General features: G+C 34.8%; 1 protein-coding gene and 1 pseudogene across 2 annotated transcripts in view; both read left to right on the forward strand.

Annotated features, from left to right (window-relative positions):
• The window catches only part of SI (sucrase-isomaltase), a 158,943-nt gene that overhangs the window by 26,238 nt on the left and 112,020 nt on the right, over positions 1-20,685 (forward strand). The window contains exon 2 of one of the 2 annotated variants that reach the window (XM_045503068.1): positions 1,499-1,629. The exons of the other annotated variant lie outside the window; for it this stretch is intronic. The gene's annotated coding sequence lies outside the window, so the exon portion shown is untranslated. The remainder of the gene's footprint in view (positions 1-1,498; positions 1,630-20,685) is intronic. 2 annotated transcript variants of the gene reach the window in all.
• LOC123611296 lies at positions 19,221-19,702 on the forward strand (annotated as a pseudogene).

Below are 20,685 nucleotides of genomic sequence, written 5' to 3' on the forward strand. Positions count from 1 at the left end.
CTCTGTGCTGACAGCTCAGAGCCTGAAGCCTGCTTCAGTTTCTGTGTCTCCCTCTCTCTCTCTCTGCCCTTCCCCCACTTGCTCTCTTTCTCAAAAATAAATGAATATTAAAAAAAAAAGATGTTGGTTAGCTGTTAAAAAAAAGATTACGGAACTAATCATATGTTTTAAAAAAGTTATATCTATTAATAGCTTTGACTGTTTTCTAGTTTAACTCAAATTATCCATATTACTGTTTCTCATAGTGAAGATACTTGATTGACTCAATGTAATATTTTAGGCATCTTTTTTATCTTGTAAACCATATTCTAATGAATTTGTTTTCTAGCATCCTTTCCTCATATTTTTCCAAAAAGAGAAGAAAAAATGCTATATAAGAAGAAAAGTATAATGGATAATATTTAGATTTAGAACCTGAGTACTTGTATTTATCTTTGAACCTGCGTGCACGCGCGCGCGCACACACACACACACACACACACACACACACACACTTACGAAACTTCTTGGGCTATATATGGTTGAATTACTGCCACTCAACTCTATCTATCCTTCGCTTCTGAGATGAAAGAGCAAGAAATACAAAGGAGAGTGAAATTCAGGTGCGTTCTTGCCAGCTCCTTTACTTTTGCAGGAAGGTGTCAAAGTACCATCTTTCAGCTGACCATTCAAGTACATTCAACGGAGAACAACATTTGAGGTGACTCTTAGGGAGTGTAACCAAAGTCACTGCCAATTAACTCTTACCAAGTGGTCAATTTAGTGGGACAGTGATCCTATTTTATAAAACTGTAATCCTGATACTGTGTACTAAAGCCAGTTTTCTGGTTTTAATGTTTTCTGTTTCCAGACAGCTAAAACATGTCAAAGGACCCAAATTACATTTTGCTTTTTTGACTCAGTAATACTTATTACTGGGATTTTACACATCTTCACATTTGAAAATACAATTTTTTTGCTTATGTTTATTGGACATCAGACTGAGGGAAATCTTTGCAAGTATAATCACACCTAAGGATGTCCTAATTATAGGAAACTTGTACTTTGTTGTCACTAATAACAGAACTTGTTCTCTTTTTTTTTTTTCCATTTTCCACTATTTTTATTTAAAAGTGTGGGTAAAATTCATGATAATACCCAAATGTAATAATTGCACAAACATGGCTTTACCAACAAAAACAACGAACCTGCTTAAACTAAATTATGAGTTACTGTCCTGTAACATTTTGTATCTCAGCTTATGATTGCTCAGAATACTTTTTCATCTAGTGATGTCCAGAGGTGTGGATTGTAATACACAGGTGGTTTGGGGTGTCAGTATATATCAAAAGGTGTAGTTGAATCAAAAATGGAAAACAGGAAAGTTAGGCATTCTAACATATATAGCTAGATTAAGCCAGATAAACAAAAATTTAGTCTTGAAATACCATGTTCTTTTTAAATTATTTATGAATTGATATTAATTATACTAAACATACTTTTGGCATTTTTTCATTAGGCTTATACTGGGGGCCAGTAGAAAAAACAAACCAATGAAGCTCATTGCCTTTGAAACTCTGAACAATATGATGTAGTTTTGATTACCTGAGTTTTATACAAAAATGCACCTGAAATAAATACATTTATGCTGTAAGTACAAGGAATTGGTGTAAACTTTCTGAACATATGGTTTCATTTTAGCTAATGAACACTAGGAATTGCAAAAATGATTCTGACTTTCACTTGGCATAGGCTACCAGAGAGCATAGAACAAATTTTATGGTCATTGATCTCAAATATTCAAGGAATTGTGTCATAATTTTTGCATTATCATCTATCCTAATTTCTTCTAATTGTATTTATTATCACTAACTAATTATAAATTTCATATTTTGTGATGTTTAATACATTTATATACGCTTTCAAGTTCTTTTTGTTATCTGTAAGAGAGTTGTATGTAAACAAATAAATAGGTCTACTTGCTGATGCACTCAGTGGTATTTACTGAGTATTTACTATTTGATAGACCACAATATGAGGGCATATTCTAAGTGGTTTGGAATATTGAAGGATTCTTAGACATTGGCAAATATAAACAAATATTTTTAAAACAAATTACAAAAGAAATACATGATAGAACATAACATACATATGGAGTTGTACAGATAACAGAAATTGCTAACAGCTAGGGTAAGAAAAGAGGTGTGGAAAGTTAAAAAAAAAAGTCTCCATAATTGTGAGAACATAAGTCTTGATCTCTAAAAAGTGGTAGGATTTAAATATCAGCACTGTGCTGTATGGAATAAAATTCTTGTAAATATAGTGTAGTGAGTTTTCTTCTAAAAATGTTAACTTACATTTTTTATAGGTAGCGGCCTGTCCAAGTTTAATAAGCTAAATGAGAGAAATAAATTTCTTCTGACAAATTTGGCAGGACAACCTTTATAACAGCAGATAGAACGTATTATTTTCTTTGAAGCTTTGTATTATGTTTAGTAGAGTTTAGTAATTGACTTTATCTAAAATTTATTTCTCTGTGATAGACATGGTATACTATGATATGGAGGATACAAATATAATAAAAGCAAAAACAAAAATAACCAAGTGGTAGGTTACATACTACTTAATGTTCATTGTCTCAAATATTTTAATTAAAATAATTTAAAGATGCTGGGTAGCTCCGTCAGTTGAGCATCTGATTTCGGCTCGGGTCATGATCTTGCAATTTGTGAGTTCAAGCCCTACATCGGGCTGTCTGCTGTAAGCACAGAGGCTGCTTCATAACCTCTATCTTCCTGTCTCTCTGGCCCTTTCCCGATTGCTCTATCTTTCTCTCTCAAAAAATAAACATTAAAAAATAAGTACAATAAAACAACTTAATAGACAAAACATTCAAGTGGCTAAAACTCCAAACCAAAACTCCTTAATGTCATTCCATTATGGCTAAAATTACAAAATAAACAGAAAATAAGAAGAGTCCGTCCATGTCTAATTTTTTTTTAATTTAGAACATCAGAGAGCAGAAATTAAGAGGATGAAGTATTAAAACAAGAAAACAAAAATCAAACAAAAACCATCTGAAAAATGAAGACTCACCCTTGAAATCTATAGCATTGTGTCCCTGTTTTTATATTATTTTTGCTTCCATTCTCTTATGTTCATCTTTTTTGTATCTTAAATTCCACATATGAGTGAAGTCATATGATATTTGTCTCTCTGACTGACTAACTCCGCTTAGCATAATACCCTCTAGTTCCATCCACGTAGTTGCAAATGGCAAGATTTCATTCTTTTTGAATGCTGAGTAATACTCCACTACATATGTATACCACATCTTCTTTATCCATTCATCTGTTGATGGACATTTGGGCTCTTTTCATACTTTGGCTGTTGTCGAGAGTGCTGCTGTAAACATTGGGATGCATGTGCCTGTTCGAAACAGCACACCTGTACCCCTTGGGTAAATACCTGGTAATGCAATTTCTGGGCCATCAGATAGTTCTATTTTTACTTTTTTGAGGAACCTCCATACTGTTTTCCAGAGTGGTTGCAACAGTTTGCATTCCAACCAACAATGCAAAAAAGTTCCTCTTTCTCCACATCCCCGCCAACATCTGTTGTTGCCTGAGTAGTTAGTGTAAGCCACTCTGACAGGTGTGAGGTGGTATCTTACTGTGGCTTTGATTTGTAATTTTCTGATAATGAGTGATGTTAAGCATTTTTTCATGTGTCTGTCCACCATCTGGATATCTTCTTTGGAGAAGTGTCTATTCATGTGCTTCGCTGGGTTATTTGGTTTGGGGGTGTTGAGTTTGAGAAGTTCTTTATAAACTTTGGATACTAACTCTTTATCTGATATGTCATTTGTGAATATATTCTCCGATTTCATCAGTTGCTTTTTACTTATGGTGATTATTTCCTTCATTGTGCACAAACTTTTGAGGTCCTAATAGTTCATTTTTGCTTTTGTTTCCCTTGCCTCCAGAGACGTGTTGAGTAAGAAATTGCTGCGGCCAAGGTCAAAGAGGTTTTTGCCTGCTTTCTTCTCTAGGATTTTGATGGATTCCTGTCTTACATTTAGGTCTTTCATGTATTTTGAGTTTATTTTTGTGTATGGTATAAGAAAGAGGTCCAGGTTCATTTTTCTGCATGTTGCTGTCCAGTTTTCCCAACACCATATATGTTTTCCATATAGAGTGTCATGTCATCTGAGAAGAGTGAAAGTTTGACTTCCTCCTGACCGATTTGGATGCCTTTTATTCATTTGTGTTGTCTGATTGCTCGGGCTAAGACTTCCAATACTATGTTGAATAACAGTGGTGAGAGTGGACATCCCCGTCATGTTCCTGACCTTAGGGGGAAGGCTCTCAATTTTTCCCCATTGAGGATGATATTAGCATTGGGTCATTCATATATGGCTTTTAGGATCTTGAGGTATGATCCTTCTATCCCTACTTTCTTGAGGGTTTTAATCAAGAAAGGATGCTGTATTTTGTCAAATGCTTCTCTGCATCTATTGAGACGATCATTTGGTTCTTATCCTTTATTGGATTAATGTGATGTATCACATTGATTGTTTTGCAGATATTGAACCAACCCTGCATCCCAGATATAAATTCCACTTGGTTGTGGTGGATAATTTTTTAATATATTGTTGGATCGGTTGGCTAGTAACTTGTTGAGGATTTTTGCATCCATGTTCATCAGGAAAATTGGTCTATAGTTCTCTTTTTTAGTGGGGTCTTTGTCTGGTTTTGGAATCAAGATAATGCTGGCTTCATAGAAAGACTTTGGAAGTTTTTCTTCCATTTCTATTTTTTGGAACAGACGTAAGAGAATAGGTGTTAACTCTTCTCTAAATGTTTGGTAGAATTCTGCTGTAAAACCATCCAGCCCTGGACTCTTGTTTTTTGGGAGATTTGATTACTAATTCAATTTCTTTACTGGTTATGGGTCTGTTCAAATTTTCTATTTCTTCCTGTTTCAGTTTTGGTAGTGTATATGTTTCTAGGAATTTGTCCATTTCTTCCAGATTGCCCATTTTATTGGTGTATAATTGCTCATAATATTCTCTTATTATTGTTTGTGTTTCTGCAGGGTTTGTTGTGATCTCTCTCTTTCATTCTTGATTTTATTTATTTGGGTTCTTCCCTTTTTCTTTTGATCAAACTGGCTAGTGGTTTATCAATTTTGTTAATGCTTTCAAAGAACCACCTCCTGGTTTCATTTATCTGTTCTACTGGGTTTTTTTGTTTGTTTTGTTTTGGTTTGGTTTGGTTTCAATAGCAGTGATTTCTGCTCTAATCTTTCTTATTTCCTGTCTTCTGCTGGTTTGGGGTCTATTTGCTGTTCTTTTTTCTAGCTCTTTGAGGTGTAAGGTTAGATTGTGTATCTGAGACCTTTCTTCCTTCTTTAGGAAGGCCTGGATCGCTATATACTTTCCTCTTATGACCACCTTTGCTGCATCCCAGAGGTTTTGGGCTATGGTATTATCATTTCATTGGTTTCCACTTACTTTTTAATTTCCTCTTTAATTTCTTGGTTAGCCCATTCATTCTTTAGTAGGTGTTCTTTAGTCTACAAGTATTTGTTATCTTTCCAAATGTTTTCTTGTCGTTGATTTAGAGCTCCATAGCGTTGTGGTCTGAAAATATGCATGGTATGATCTTGATTTTTTGCACTTGTTGAGGGCTGATTTGTGTCCCCGTCTATTTTATTATTATAGTAATATGGAGGCTGATGAAAATTAATATTTGGAGAGAAAATGTAGTTTCTAGCCAACATGTAAGAAGCTAGGAATTGCTAATATACCTTCACAAGAAAATAAAAAGCTAGGCAAACTGAAAAATCATAAACTCTTATTATGTCTGGCAGACAGGTAGGATCATAGGACTAACCACTACACTCAAATTAGAGAGGCTAGCAGACAAATACAGACAATCGTTTCTTCTTGAGAAGAAACCCAGGTCCACAAAGCTCAATGGGAACCCACGCCAAGGTAAGGAAACCTGAACTACAACTGATGAATAGATGGGAGCTCAATGTGGATAAGTCTGAGAGAAAAAAACCAGGGGACCGCAGTCATCAAGGGCTCCCACTCTTTTATGAGTTTTACCTCCAGGAGCTTAGCCAGTTTCTCAAGATGAATATCTGAGAAAAATCTTCTTCCAGCAAGAGGAGAGAAAAGAAACCATTTTGAAATATTCTAGAGCATTCTGTTCTTCTTAACAAGATCTTCCCTCAGGAGAATCTGTCTAACAAGAGCCTAACCCTACTGGGGCTTTATCAGAACCTAACTAACCTGGGAGAAGAGACATCAATTACTACAGCTGGTTCTACCCTTCCGAATGGGAAAATAGAAATACCCAACTCAAGGCTCCTTAGCTATTTTGTCCCAACTAAGATGGAGAGGGTAAAAAAAAAACTAAGAAGTATGAGTGAAGTTCATAGTCTAGAAGTACAGGTCACTAAAAGACTAAAACCTTCTCATAACACTGTAGAATTCTTCCCTTCTCTTTATACATTACCAGAAGATTACTGAAGGACTGTTTATAGCAGTGATTTTTTACACCTAATACATCATATCTAGCTATCAGGAAAAAAATTACAAGAATTACTAAAAGCCAAACAACAACAACAACAAAAACAAGTTTGAAGAAATAGAGTATTAGAACCTGAATCAGATATGGCAGAGATATTGTATTTATCAGACCTGGAATATAACAAAAATATGACTAAAAAGTTAAAGTCTCCAATGGGTGAAACAGAAAGCATGCAAAAACATATGGGTAATTTTAGAAAAGAGAATGGACAGCCTAAGTAATAACCAAAAGTAAATGATACCAAAAACACTGTAACAGAATGAAGAATGGCTTTGATGGGTTTGTCAGTAGATGTTAAATGGCTCAGGCAAGAATCTCTTAGCTTATCCTAATAGAAACTACTCAAACTGAAAAAACAAAGAAGAGTGTGGGTGAAAAAAAAGAACAGGATATTTAAAGACCATGTGACAACTACAGTGGTGTAACATACTCATAAGGGGAATTCCAGAAGGAGAAAAAAGAGAAAGAATACAAGAAATTTTTGAAGCAATAATGACTATTTCCCCAATTTTTTTAAAACAATTAATGTTTATTTATTTTTGAGAGAGAAAGAATGTGAGCAGGGGAGGGGCAGTGAGAAAGGAAGACACAGAATCCAAAGCAGGCTCCAGGCTCTGAGCTGTCAGCACAGAGCCTGATGTGGAGCTCACAAACCACAAGATCATGACCTGAGCCAAAGTCAGATACCTAACCGACTGAGCCACCCAGGCACCCCGAGAGTTTTCCCAAATTAATGTCACATACTGAACCATAGATCGAAGAAGGTCATAAAACTCTTAGTAGGATAAATCCTCAAAAAACCACACCTATGCATATCATTTTCCAACTACAGAAAATCAAAGATTTAAAATATATATATGTTGAAAGAAGCCATAGATTAAAAACAATTTACTTATTCAGAATCAAAAAGAAGAATTACACCCAGAAACAATGTAAGCAAAAAGAGAGTGGAGTAAATATTTTGAGAGGAAAGAAATTGCCAACCTAGAATTTTGTTCTGAGCAAAAATTGCCTTACAAAAGTGAAGGAGAAATACTTTTTCAGACAAACACAAATTGAGGGAATATGTTGCCAGTAGACATTCCTTGCAAGAAATGTTAAAAGAAACTCTTGAAAGAGAAAGGAAATGATAAAAGTCAGAAACTCAGATATACATAGAGAAAAGAAGAATATTGGATAAGGAATAGGTGAAGGTAAAATAAAAACTTATTTTTTTCTCATTCTTAATTGGTCCAACCGATAACAGTGTGTTCAAAATAATAGCACCAAGGTAGTTGATCATGTATGCTTCTGTATTATATGTGTTGTGTATGTTTATGTATAGGTGAAATGAATCACAGCATGAAACAAAAGATGGAAGGAAGGAATTAGTATAAATTTTTTAAATAAGATATACTACCTGTGAAGTGGTAGAGAGTTATTTGAAAGTGGACTTGGGGAGGACCTGGGTGGCTCAGTGGGTTGAGCATATGACTTTGGCTCAGGTCATGATCTCACATTTTGTAAGTTTGGGCCCCACATCAAGTTCTGTGCTGACAGCTCAGAGCCTGAAGCCTGCTTCGAGTTCTGTGTCTCCTCTTTCTGCTTCTCCCTTACCCTTGCTCAAACTCTGCTCTCTCTCTCATAAACATTATTAATGTTTTAATAAGCATTAAAATTTTTTAAAGTAAATGGATGGAGAAAAATGTACCATGCTAACAGCGATCAAAAGAAAGCAGGAGTAGCTATACTAATTTCAGACAGATGAATTCAGGTCAAGGAAAATTATTAGGAATAAAGAGGGGCATAACATAATGATACATGGTAAATTTTTCAAGAAGACAAAACTATCCTTAATATGTGTGCTCCACCAACAGAGTATCAAAATATGTGAGGCAAAAGCTGATAGAATTGCAAGGAGGAATAGATGAATCTACTATTACAGTTGGAAACTTCCAACACCATTTATTAGAAATGGACAGATTCAGAAGTCAGAAAATCAGTAAGAATACAGCTGAACTTAATGCCACCACCTATCAACTGTTATAATGGATATCAATAGAATGCTTTATCTAACAGCTAAATGCACATTCTTTTCAAGTCCCCAGGTCATCTTCACTGAGACAGACCACATTCAGAGCCATAAAATGCACCTTATCAAATTTAAAAGAATAGATATCATACAACTCAGATCACAATGGAATTAAACTATAAATCAATAGGAGTTGGTAAGTCCAAAAATACATGGAGATTAAGCAACACTTTAAATAGCATGTGGGTCAAAGAAGAAATCGCAAGAGAAAGTTCAAAAATAGTTTGAAATAAATGAAAATGAAAATACAACTTATAAAAATGTTTTGGATGTAGCAAAAGCACTGCTTAAAAGAAAATGTATAGCATTGAATGCATATATTAGGAAAGAAGAAATATCTAAAATAAATCATTTAAGCATCCATTTTAAGAAAGTATAAAAATAAGAAAATCAGAATCCAAGGCAAGCAGAATAAAAGAGATACAAATTAGAGCAAAAATCAATTACATTGAAAGCAAGAAGTGAGTAGAGAAAATTAAAAGCCAGAAATATGGTTCTTTGAAAACTTCAATACAATTGATAAACTTTTAGCCAGGCTAACTAAGGAAAAAAAGAAATAGGAAACAAATTATTAACAACAGAAATGAAAGAGGGTGCAGAGCCACAGAGTACATGAACATTATGAGGAAGGTAATATTGACAATTGTATACTTACAAATTTGATAAACTAGTTGAATAGACTAGTTTTTGAAAGAGACGGTCTGCCAAAACATTCACTAGAAGAAAAAGACAGTCTAAATAGGCACACACCTATTAAATAAAGAAATCAAATCAATTAAGCACTCACCTTCCAGAAAAGAATGTAGTAATCCTAGATAGTTTGTGAATTCAGCTAAACTTTTAAATAAGAAATTATATCAAATCTCTACAATCTCTTTGAGAAGATAAAGGAAGAGAGATTACTTCCTAACTCATTCTATGAGGCCAGCATCACCCAAAACCAAAACCAGACAAAGATATTACAAGAAACAGAAGCTACATACCAATTTCTCTCATGAACATAAATGAAAAATCCTCCCAATTATTAGCTAATTCAATCCAAAAATGCGTAAAAATAACTATATACTATGACCAAGTCTGATTTATTTCAGATATGCAAGGCTAGTTCAACATCTGAAAATCAATGTAATATATCACACAGGTGAAAGATGAAAAATCACAGTCATAACAATATATTCAGAAAAAGCATTTGACAGGGGCTCCTGTGTGGCTCAGTTGGTTGAGCGTCCGACTTCAGCTCAGGTCATGGTCTCACAGTCCTGTGAGTTCGTGCCCCACGTCGGGCTCTGTGCTGACCGCTCAGAGCCTGGAGCCTGATTGGGGTTCTGTGTCTCCCTCTCTCTCTGCCCCTAACCCACTCACATTCTGTCTCTGCCTCTCTCAAAAATAAATAAACATTACAAAAAAAAAAAAAAAAAAAAAAAAAAAGAAACAGCATTTGACAAAATCAAATACCCATCCATGATAACTGTCAGAAAACTAGGAATAGAGAACTTTTTCATCCTGATAAAGAGCATCTGCAAAAAAACCTGTAGCTAAAATTGTATGTAATGGTGAGAAATTCAAAGCTTTCCCACTAAGATCAGAAACAAGGTAAAATGGGGTGCCTGGGTGGCTCAGTCAGTTAAGCTACCAGCTTCCGCTCAGGTCATGTCTGGTGGTTCACGAGTTCAAGCCCCATATCAGTCTCTGTGCTGACAGCAAAGAGACTGGAGCCTGCTTCAGATTCCGTGTCTCCCTCTCTCTGCCACTCCCCCATTCATGCTCTGTCTCTCTAAGTCTCTCAAGAATAAGTAATAAACATTAATTTTTTTAAAAAAAGAAGGTAACATGTCCCCTCTCACTACTCCCTTTCAACATTATACTGGAAGCCCCAAATAATGCAAAAAATCAAGGAAAAGAGATAAAAATTATACATTGAAAAGAAAAAAATGCCTTTTTTTTTATAGATGGCATAAATGTCTATGTAGAATATCTGAAAGAATTGACAGAAAAACTCCTGGAACTAGGGAAGCTTGGGTGACTCAGTCAGTTGAACATCCAACTCTTGATTTTGGCTCAGGTCATGATCCCAGGGTGTGGGATCAAACCCCATGTCAAGCTCCATGCCTAGCATGGAGCCTGCTAAAGATCCTTTCTCTCTCTCTCTCTCTCTCTCTCTCTCTCTCTCTCTCTCCCCCCTCCCCCCCTCCCCTGCACCATGGGTGTGCTCTATCTCTCTCTCTGAAAAACAAACAAACCAAAAAAGCCTCCTGGAACTAATAAAAAATTATAGCAAGGCTGAAAAACACAAGGTCAGTGAAGTCAGTATACAAAAGTTAGTTGCTTTCCTATATGCAAGAAATAAAAACATGGAACTTGAAATTAAAATCAGAATACCATTTACATTAGCACTTTCAAAATGAAATATTAGGTACAAATCTAACAAAATGTGTAAAGATCTATGTGAGGAAAACTGTAAAACTCTGATGAATGAAATAAAAATAAACGGGAGTATTCCACATTTCGGATAAGGCAACTCTATATGGTCAAGATCTCAGTTTTTCCCAACAAGATGTATAGGTTTAATGCAATTCCAACCAAAATCCAACTTTGTGTGTGTGTATATACAAACTGATCTAAAGCTTATCTAGTGAGACAAAAGACTCAGAAAGGCCAACTGTATATTGAAGGAGGAAAACAAAGAAGACTGACACTACTGTCTTCAAGTCTTGCTATAAAGAAGTAGTAACCCAGACATGTGATAATGGTGAAAGAATGGATGAATCACCCAGAAATAGACCCACATAAATATAGTAGACTGGTCTTTCAAAAGGAGAAAAGGCAATACAGTGGAGAAAGGAAAGTCTTTCACCTTATGATGCTGGAAAATTGGACATTGAAATGCAAAAAATAAATCTAGACATAAACCTTACACCCTTGACAAAAATGTAAAACATGCAGATGCTTTGTAACTGACTGTTTGGCTCAGTCGGTTAGGTGTCTGACTTGATTTTGTCTCAGGTCATGATTTCAGGGTTCATGAGACCAAGCCCCAAATCAGGGTCCACACTGACAGTGCAAAACCTGCGTCAGATTCTCTCACTCCCTTTCCCTCTGCCCCTCTCCCATAAGCACACTCATTTTCTCTTTCTCTCAAAATAAAGTTTTTTTGAAAAGTAATTTTAAAATATGTAAATGTAAGATGAAAGACTACAAAACTCTTAGAAGGTAACATATCAGAAATTATAGATGGCTTTTGGATAATTGATTATGGCAATGACTTTTCAAATACAACACCAAGGACATAATTTATAAAAGAAAAATTGACAAACTAGGCTTAAATAAAATTGAAAACTTACTCTCCAAAAGACAATGTCAAGAGAATAAGAAGACTACTCACAGACTGGGAGAAAATATTTTCAAAAGATGGACTGATAAATCACTCTTATTTAAGATATACAAAGAACTGGGGCGCCTGGGTGGCGTAGTCGGTTAAGCGTCCGACTTCAGCCAGGTCACGATCTCGCGGTCCGTGAGTTCGAGCCCCGCGTCGGGCTCTGGGCTGATGGCTCAGAGCCTGGAGCCTGTTTCCGATTCTGTGTCTCCCTCTCTCTCTGCCCCTCCCCCGTTCATGCTCTGTCTCTCTCTGTCCCAAAAAAATAAATAAACGTTGAAAAAAAAAAAAAGATATACAAAGAACTTAAAACTCAACAATAAGAAAACAAACAACCTGATTAAAAAATTAGTCAAAAGACCATAATATGCACCTCACCAAAGATGATATACAGATAGAAAATGGCCATATGAAAAGAGGCTCCACATGTCTCATAAGGGAAATGCAAATTAAAACAATGAGACACCACTACACACTCATGTAGAACAACATGAACTCTCATTTATCGTTGGTGGGAATGCAAAATGTTGCAGCTACTTTAGGAGGGAGTTTAGCAGCTTCTTATGAAAGTAAATATATTATTATGATATGATTCATACAATGCAATAGATTCAAATACTTATGTCCATACAAAACCTGCACACATATTTATAGCAGTTTTATTCATAATTTTAAAAATTAGAAGTAAATAAGATATCCTTTAGTGGGTTAATGGATTAAAAAACTGTGGTTAGGCACCTATGTAGCTCAGTCAGTTAAGCATCTGACTTCAGCTAAGGTCATAATCTCCCGGTTTGTGAGTTTAAGCCTGCAACTGGCTCTGCACTTACAGCTCAGATCCTTGGGATTCTATGTCTCCCTCTCTCTCTCTGCCCCTCTATCATTCGTGTTCAGTCTCTCTGTCACTCAAAAATAAAATAAACTTTAAAAAAAATTAAAAACCACTTTGGTACATCCAGGCAATGGAATATTATGCAAGGCTAAAAAGAAATTAGCTATCAAGGTTCCATGAAAAGACTTGAAAGAGCCTTAAATGCATATTACTAATTGAAAGAAGCCATTTAAAAAGGCTGCCTACTGTACCATTCCAACTATATGATATTCTGGAAAAGGCAAAACTATGGAGACAGTAAAGATATCAGTGGTTGCCAGGGTTTGGTGGAAAGGAGGGATGAATAGGCAGAGCACAGAGGAATTTTAGGTCTGTGAACTACTCTGTATGCTACCACTCCTATAGTGGTAAATATTTATTCAAATCTATAGAATGTACAACACCAAATGGGAACCCTAATATAAACCATGACTCTGGGTATAAATGATGTGACATTTAGGTTCATGAATTGTAACAAATGTACCATTCTGGTGGGGCATGTGAAAATGAGGACAACAATGAATGGGGTGGTGGAGTTATACGGGAAATCTCTATACCTTCTGTGCAATTTTGCTGTGAACCTAAAACTGCTCTTAAAAAAGTATTAAACAAAGAAAATATGCTAAAAGGAAATAACTGTTTATATTTGAGGTAAAAGACAAAGAAACATAATCTTGCGGTATGATGAACTACATTTGTGGTTTACTCAAAAACTATTTACATATAGGTGAAATTTCAATACACATACAATAATTATTTATATTGGGTTACTTTATATATTTTTTAAAATTTAAATTCTAGTTAACTCACAGTTTAGTTTTGGCATCTGGAGTAGAACCCAGTGATTCATCTCTTACATATGACACTTCAGTGCTTATCCCAAAAAGATCCCTCTGTAATGCCCATCACCCATTGAACCCATCCCCCTACCCACCTCACCTACAGCATCCTTCAGTTTGTTCTCTATGTTTAAGAGTCTCTTATAGTTTGCCCCCCTCTCTGTTTTATTTCTTATTTTGGTTTACTTTTAATATTTAAAATGAGAATGAGAACTATCTGTTTAAAAACATTTAGCAAATTACATTTCACATATTGATTGTTCTAAAAAAGAAACAAATCATAAGCAAACAAACAAAATAGAAAGAGGTAGAGGACAACTGCCTTTAAAATTATTACACTTGATACTGGCACAAAAATAGACACACAGATCAATGGAACATAACAGAAAGCCCAGAAAAAAAAAAAACACACAATTATGTGTCAATGAATCTACAACAAATGGGACAAGATAAACAATGGAGAAAGTCTCTTCAGCAAAAGTAAAAAGTCTGGTAAAGTCTGGTAAAACTGGACAGCTACTTGCCAAATAATGAAACTAAACCACTTTTTTATAGCATTCACAAATTCAAAATGTTTTACAGACCTAAATGTGAGGTCTAAAGTCATAAAATTGCCAAGAGAAAGCATAGGCAGTAATATAACATTAGCCATAGAAACATATTTCTAACTATGTCTCCTTTGGCAAGGGAAACTAAAGGAAAATTAAACTCTTGGGGCTACACCAAAATAAAAAGCTTTTGCACAGTGAAGGAAAACAACAAAAGAAAACAAAACAATCTACGAAATGAGAACATATATATGTAAATGATATATCCAATAGGGGGTTAATATTCAAACTATAAAAAGAACTTATACAACTCAACACTAAAAAACAAATAATCCAATTAAAAATGGACAGAATATATGAATAGACATTTCACCAAAGAAGACATATAGACAGCCAACAGACACGAGAAAAGATGCTCAACACCACCAATCATCAGAGAAATGCCATCATGAGATATAGTCTCACACCTGTTGGAACCACTAAAATCAAATACACAAGAAGTTAAGTGTTGACAAGGATGTGAAGAAAAAAAAGGAACCTTCATGCACTGTTGCTGAGACTGCACACTTTTAAAAAGGGTGGAGGTTCCTTAAATTTTGAAAATAGGATTACCATAAGGTCCAGTATTCTACTATTAGGTATTTACCCAAAGAAAACAAAAACACTAATTCAAAAAGATATATGCATCCTATGTTTATTGCAACATTTTATACAATACTTAAGATATGAAAACAACACGTGTCCATCAATAGGTAAATGGATGAAGATGATATTACACACACACACACACACACACACACACACAGATTATTACTTTAGCCATAAAAAAGAATGAACTCACCATTTGCAGCATCATGGATGAATCTAGAAGGTCTAATGCTAAGTGAAAGAAGTTGGTCAGAGAAACACAAATACCATGTGATTTCACCTATATGTGGAATTTAAGAAACAAAACAATAAAGAAAAGAAAGAGACAAATTAAAAAAAAAAAAAAGAAGAATCTCAACTATAGAGAACAAACTAGTGGTTGCCAGAGGAGAGGTTGGTGAGGGAGTAAGTGAAAAAAGTGAAGGGGTTTAAGAATACACTTATCATGTGAGCAATGAGTGATGTATAGAATTATTGAATCATAATATTGTACACCTGAAACTAATATAACACTATGTTAATTATACTTGAATCAAAAACTAAATTAATAAAAAAAAATTAGTGTGAGCTGTATGAAAAAAATGGTTACACCTGAGTCATTGGGATGTTGGAGTTAAACATTATTTTGTTGTCTCTGTCTCTCACTAAGCTGTGTAAGGCAATGCATTGTCTTTTTATTGTTAAAATCCTTGTGCCTAGAATACTGCATGATACAGAGAAATTACTGAATAATTGCCAAATAAATTTTTACAATTTAAATGCAAAATGTATTTTATGATAATTATTTTACAGAGAATGTCTTTAAGAAATATAAGGAGTTAAGAGATTAAATTTTTACAAATGTATTTATGATAAAAATATGCTTAATACATAAAATATTTTACCTGGCAAGTTAATTTTATTCATTTTCTCTATCGTATCACAAATTTATTGAATATTTGTTTCTAAGTTAGAGGAATAAAAGATAAAGTTAAATACACTTAAAATATATGTAGGGCTTAACTGTCATTAATAAGACAAGTTCTGAGAAAATTGTAAAGAAAGAAAAGTGTGATATAAACAGATTTTCTAGTGCTTCTTTCTCTAATATATGCCTCTTCATAAGCAGATTCCATGGTTGAAATAAATATGATTCCATTTTGAGGAAAAACTCATTTGAGAAAATACTCTAACTACCCTGACTGTCATGTACAGTTCCTCCATGTACAGTTTAGTTACTTGAACTAAATTATCTGTTTTTAGTATTAGACTTTTTTAAAAAACAAAAGATATTTAGAGGAAGAAGGGCCAAGATGACAGAGCAGCATGGAAGTTTTCTGCTTCTTTCATCCCTGAAATGCAGCTAAATCAGCATCACACCATTTTGCACACCTAGAAAATTGGTCTGAAGATTAACACAACAAGATGCATAACTTGAACTGGAGAACTCGGCAGGTACAAGGCAGGTACAAGGCTCGGAGAGGTGAGTTGGGGGAAAGGGATGCTGCAGAGGGTAGAGAGCTGTGTTTGCTTGTGAAGAAAGGACAGAGACAGGGGGAAGAGTATAGGAAAAGCACTCCCTCTGAAAGCAGCTGGAGAGAAAAAACAAAGATTGGAAACATCAAGAGACTGACCAAGAAAGGGAGAAAGGAGGGATTCCAATACCATTAGGACTCTATAAACAGGGGAGCACAGATGGTAGATGCAAAATCCTCAACAAGATACTAGCCAATTGGATCCAACAATACATTAAAGGAATTATTCACCACGACCAAGTGGGATTTATACCTGGGATACAGGGCTGGTTCAATACACACAAATCAGTCAATGTAATACATCATTAATAAAGGACAAGAACCATATGATACTCTCAATAGATTCAGAGAAAGCATTTGACAAACATACAGCATCCTTTTTGGATAAAAATCCAGAAGAAAGTAGGAAGATCATACCTCAAGATCATAAAAACCGTATATGAAAGACCCACTGCTACTATCATCCTCAGTGGGGAAAAACAGAGCTTTCCTCCTAAGGTCAGGAACATGACAGGGATGTTCAACACATAATATTGTAAGTCCTAGCCTCAGCAATCAGACAACATGAAGGAATAAAAGGCATCCAGATAGGCAAGGAGGAAGTCAAACTTTCACTCCTCACAGATGACATGATACTGTATATGGAAAACCTAAAAGATTTCAACAAAAAACTTTAGAACTGATCCATGATTTCAGCAAAGTCACAGGATATAAAATCAGTGCACAGAAATCGGTCTCATTTCTATACACCAATAATGAAGTAAGAGAAAGAGAAATCAAGGAATCGATCCCATTTACAATTGCACCAAAAAACATAAAATACCTAGGAATTCACCAAAGAGGTGAAAAATCTATACACTGAAAAAAATAGAAAGCTTATGAAAGAAATTGAAGAAGACAGAAACAAATGGAAAAATATTCCATACTCATGGATTGGAAGAACAAATATTGTTAAAATGTCAATACCACCCAAAGCAATCTATATATTCAATGCAATACCTATCAAAATACCACCAGCATTCTTCACAGAGCTAGAACAAACAATCCTAAAATTTGTATGGAACCACAAAAAAACCCGAATAACCTGAGAAATCTTGAAAAGGAAAACCAAAGCTGAAGGCATCACAATCCAGACTTCAAGACATATTACAAAGCTGTAATCATCAAGACAGTAAGGTACTGTTACAGAAACAGACACTTAGATCAATGTAACAGAATAGAGACCACAGAAATGGATTCAGAAATGTATGGCCAACTAATCTTTGACAAAGCAGTTAAGAATATCCAATGGAATAAAGACAGTCTCCTCAGCAAATGGTGTTGAGAAAACTGGATAGTGACATGCAGAAAAGTGAACCTGGACCACTTTCTTACACCACACACAAAAATAAACTCAAAATGGATGAAAGACCTAAATGTAAGACAGGAATCCATCAAAATCCTAGAGGAGAAATCAGGCAAAAACCTCTTTGATCTAACCTGCAGCAACTTCTTACTCAACACGTCTCCAGATGCAAGGGAAACAAAAGCAAAAATGAACTATCGGGACCTCATCAAGTTAAAAAGCTCTGCACAATGAAATAAACAACCAGAAAAACTAAAAGGCAACCAACGGAATGGGAGAAGATATTTACAAATCACATATCAGATAAAGGGTTAGTATTCAAAATCTATAAAGAACTTCTCAAACTTAACACCCAAAAAACAAATAATCCAGTGAAGAAATGGACAAAAGACATGAATAGACACTTTTCAAAAGAAGACATCCAGATGGCTAACAAATATATGAAAAATTGCTTAATATCACTCATCATCAGGGATATACAAATCAAAACCACAATGAGATACCACCTCACAACAATCAGAATGGCTAAAATTAACAACTCAGGCAACAACAGACGTTGGTGAGGATTCAGAGAAAGAGAATGTCTTTTGCATTGCTGATAGGAATGCAAACTGGTGCAGCCACTCCGGAAAACAGTATGGAAGTTCATCAAAAAATTAAAAATAGAACTACTCTATGACCCAGCAATTGCACTACTAGGTATTTACCCAAAGGATATAGGTGAGCTGTTTTGAAGGGGCACATGCACCCTAATGTTTATGGCAGCACTATCGACAGTAGCCAAAGTATGGAGAGCCCAAATGTCCATCAGTATATGAGTGGATAAAGAAGATGTGGCATACACACACACACACACACACACACACTCACACACACACACACACACACACACACACACACATTTAATATACACACACACAATGGAGTATTACTCGTCAATCACAAAGAACAAAATCTTGCCTTTTGCAACAATGTGGATGGAACTAGAGGGTATTATGCTAAGTGAAATTAATCAAAGAAAGACAAATATCATATGATTTCACTCATATGTGAAATTTAAGATACAAAACAGATGAACGTAAGGAAAGGAAAGCATAAATGATATAAAAACAAGGAGGGGGCAAAACATAAAAGACTCTTAAATATAGAGAACAAGCTGAGGGTTGCTGGAAGGGTTATGGGTGGGTGATGGGTTAAATGGGTAAGGGGCATTAAGGAAGATTCTTGTTGGGATGGGCACTGTGTGTTATACATAGGGTATGAATCACTGGATTCTACTCTGGAAATCATTATTGCACTGTATGCTAACTAACGTGGATGTAAATTTTTAAAAAAAAAGAAAAAAGAAAATGTTTAATTTTAGGTTTTCTTTCTGTATCATTTTTGAGCACCTTCCATTTTTTATTAAAAAACCCATATAGTTCTCCCTGGCTGCTTGAAGCTTGGCCACTGTCATGAACAACACAGTAACTATCCAGACCATGAAGTTCATGACCATCCGACTACTTCAGCAAAAACAAATGGTCATTGATATTCTTCATCCTGGAAAAGCAACAAAACCCAAGACAGAAGTTTCAAAAAACTAGCCAAAATGTACAAAACCACAGCAGATGTCTTCTTTGTGTTTAGATTCAGAACTCATTTTGATAGTGGCAAGACAACTGGCTTTGTTTGGCATGATTTATGATTCTTGGGTTATACAAAGAAAAATGAACCCAAACATAGACTTGCAAGATGTGGACTATATGAGAAGAAACAGACCTCAAGAAAACAGTGAAAGGAACACTAGAACAGAGCGAAGAAAGTCAGGGAGACTGCAAACACTAGTGTTGGCGCTGGCAAAATATGAGCTGGTGATTGGACAAAAGAAGGAATAAAGATTCTTTTATCTGTAGTCATTGTGCAGATTTTTCATGAAAGGATTAATGAACTAAGAACTTTAAAAAAACTTATGTAAATTTGCAGCCACAAAAATCAAACAATACAAAACAAAATAACAAAGCAATGACTTTGATTTTAAATAACTCTTCCATTTATGAGGAAAACTAGAGTTGATGGTGTTTGTCATATATTCTTATAAATAATTTTTAGTATCTTTTCATGAATAATCTAATTATCCAAATTTATTTTAAATTGTGATAATTACTTAATATGAAACTTGTTTAACTTCTATTTTTCTAGTTCTTTGGAACTTCTTTTTTCCTAGTTCTTTGGTTATGTGTTCTCTATTAAGTGTAAACCATTTAGATGAATAAAAAATTCACTCAGAATTTAGGGGACTCAAATCTCTTTAGTTGATGACATTTGACCTTGTCTTCTAAATTGGAGCATATAGCTAATAGATTATAATATCTCTGAAAAAAAATGTACTTGTATGTAAAAAAAAAACTTGTTACTATAAAATCTCTAGGAGCAGATTATTCATTGGTGAATTCTACCAAACAGTTGCAGAAGAAGTAACACCAGTTCCAAATAAAAATTTCCAGAATAGGTAAGAGTAGGAAGCCCTTCCCATTTCATTTCATGAATCCAGTTTACCCAGGTACAAAAATCAGGCAAATATATTAGAGGAAATTAAAAAAAAAAACAGCCAGTATCCTCATGAAAATAGACCCCAAAATTCTTAAGAAAATAGAAGCAAATGCAACCAACATTATTGAAAAAGATAATACATTATGACAATATAGGATTTATTCTGAAAACACAAGACTTTTTTCTATACTTATAAATCAGTGGAGGAAATTCACCAGTTTGACAAACCAAACAGGAAGAGTAATTTGGCCATCTCAATGAATGCTGAAAAAACTTTTAAGAAATTTCAATATCCATTTCAACAAACTAAGAGAAGAAAGTAATTTCTTCAATGTGATCAAGAGAATCTGTCAACAAACA

Source organism: Leopardus geoffroyi, chromosome C2 (assembly GCF_018350155.1).
Source record: "Leopardus geoffroyi isolate Oge1 chromosome C2, O.geoffroyi_Oge1_pat1.0, whole genome shotgun sequence".
NCBI lineage: Eukaryota > Metazoa > Chordata > Mammalia > Carnivora > Felidae > Leopardus > Leopardus geoffroyi.